This window comes from Pundamilia nyererei, unplaced genomic scaffold (assembly GCF_000239375.1).
Source record: "Pundamilia nyererei isolate P.nyererei 1_Seehausen unplaced genomic scaffold, PunNye1.0 scaffold00031, whole genome shotgun sequence".
Classification (NCBI taxonomy): domain Eukaryota; kingdom Metazoa; phylum Chordata; class Actinopteri; order Cichliformes; family Cichlidae; genus Pundamilia; species Pundamilia nyererei.
Window position 1 is genome coordinate 1,161,843 of NW_005187432.1, and position 1,973 is coordinate 1,163,815.

Consider the following 1,973-nt stretch of genomic DNA (forward strand, 5'->3'; position numbering starts at 1 on the left):
AGCTGAAGGCTTTTCAGGGAGTCTTTAGGACATCCTGATAATAATGAATTACAGTAGTTCAGCCTGGAAGTAATAAATGCATGAACTAGTGAATGCAATGAACTGACACAAGTCGATATTTGCTGTGCTGAATGGTGGAAGGTGGTCTCTTACTGCTGCTGCTCCCGTTGGCATACAAATGGTGATGCTGCCATCACAAAGAAGTTAAACCCTTTATCTCTCTCTGCAGGCAGGATGGAGGCGTGTATGATGAAACCAGAAGTCAAGAAGAAACCAAAGTCGGTGAGAAGATTTACAGTTAACACAGAACGAACACAAGCAATGCACAACCCCAACACATCACCCATACGGTGCTGTAAATGTATATACAGCCTGCAGTGCAGATGTTTTAAGTGTTGAAGTAAATTGAGAGTACTTGCACAAATTAGTCAGTGTACAAGCTGCATTTTTACACTGAACAAGTTTTCCTGTAGAATTTTTCAAGTACTTTGCAGGAACGATGCTGGAGGAGTTATTTTGTCTGTGTTTTCAGGTCATCTTAGTGTTTACTGTGTCTTCTAATCCTGGACTGACTTCATCACAAAAAGCTGCACAATATCTTGTTCTTGTTATGGCTGCAAATTGTTATTTATGTATGCTGTATGTCTGAGCTGCTGCAGAGAATATTAGAGACTAATCGCACATCTTGTTAATATTTGCCTAATAGATTACAAGCTAAACCTTTAAACGCCCAAAGCCCAAACAGTACTTAGCATAGCTAACAGCTTCTCTTTTTTTCTCTCTCTTCTCCATTTATAGCCCAAACCTCCTCCAAAGCCCACAGAGGTAGAGTCATAAACACATAAATAAATAATTAAGCTGGTGTTTAAAATAATCACATGCTGTAAATATATTATAAACATATTTTCAGATAAAAAGAAATGAACCACAGAGACCTGAGAAACCCCCTCCTGCTGTTCCTCAGAGACCGACAGATTCTGTAAGTCCTGCGTGTGCACAGAAAATAAAAGATTTCAAATGTATTGACATCAAATGGTTAATGATAATAATACATGCTGACTTATTTGATTTTTCATTGAAATGATGAAGCTAACAGGAGCTGAACTGTTCAAAAACGGCTTCTTCCCGTATGGACGTTAGGTGTGAGATTGTTTTTGAATGGGATGACCTCTGAGTACAAAAGAAATATCTACTTTATAATTTTGGTCATTTATTAAAAGCCAATAAAGCGTCTTCTGTAATAAAAGAAAAATTTGTCACCTGTATCAATTGGACTTTTACTAACTGATCATTTGATCACATCTGATTTGTTTTAGTCATTTTTAAGATCTTAAATTTTATTATATTTTTTCCTTTGTGTTAATTTTTTTTTTGTGTACATTGTTAATTTTTTACCTTATATCGTTTTACTTTATGGGCCATTCTTATTTATTTAAACTATTATGTTATTTTTTTGTTTTTTGGGAAATCTTATCTTATTCAGCCTAAACATTTTTCTTAAGCTGTTTTCACACATGCCTGCCAGCCTTGAACACTGACACAAGTGATGTGAGAACGCAGTCATCAGCCGGTCTGTAACCTGCCAGCGCTCGAGCAGTCTTTGTGATGTCAGCGATTTGTACCAGTGTGAGATTAGAACAAATAAGTGTCAGGTAAATTCACAGGTAGTGAGTGTCTGCCTGTGAAAAGCACGCAGAGCATTTCCAGTAATCAAAGTTACTCCTGCTTTGCCATGAATGTGAGAAAGATGAACTTTGAATAATGTTCTGACAGGATTCTCTACAGTTTTGTGTGAAAGTGGCTCTTCAGTCTAAAAAACTGTGTGGTTTCTAAAAATCTGTTTTAAATTGTTCTACTGTACTCATTTATTTCAAACCAGATTTGTATTTTCTCCACAGGAACTGAGTCACACACAATACAGACTGAAAAAAGTCACAGCAGCATACAATGGGGTGTGTACACATTGTGTTGCT

At 36.6% G+C, this 1,973-nt stretch overlaps 1 long non-coding RNA gene across 1 annotated transcript in view; it reads left to right on the forward strand.

Annotated features, from left to right (window-relative positions):
• Positions 1 to 1,952, forward strand: part of LOC102194409 (uncharacterized) — a 3,483-nt gene extending 1,531 nt beyond the window's left edge. Inside the window, exons 2-5 of the long non-coding RNA XR_311626.1 lie at positions 230 to 282; positions 799 to 825; positions 911 to 979; positions 1,899 to 1,952. This is a non-coding gene — a long non-coding RNA (uncharacterized LOC102194409). The remainder of the gene's footprint in view (positions 1 to 229; positions 283 to 798; positions 826 to 910; positions 980 to 1,898) is intronic.
• Positions 1,953 to 1,973: the final 21 nt, after the last annotated feature.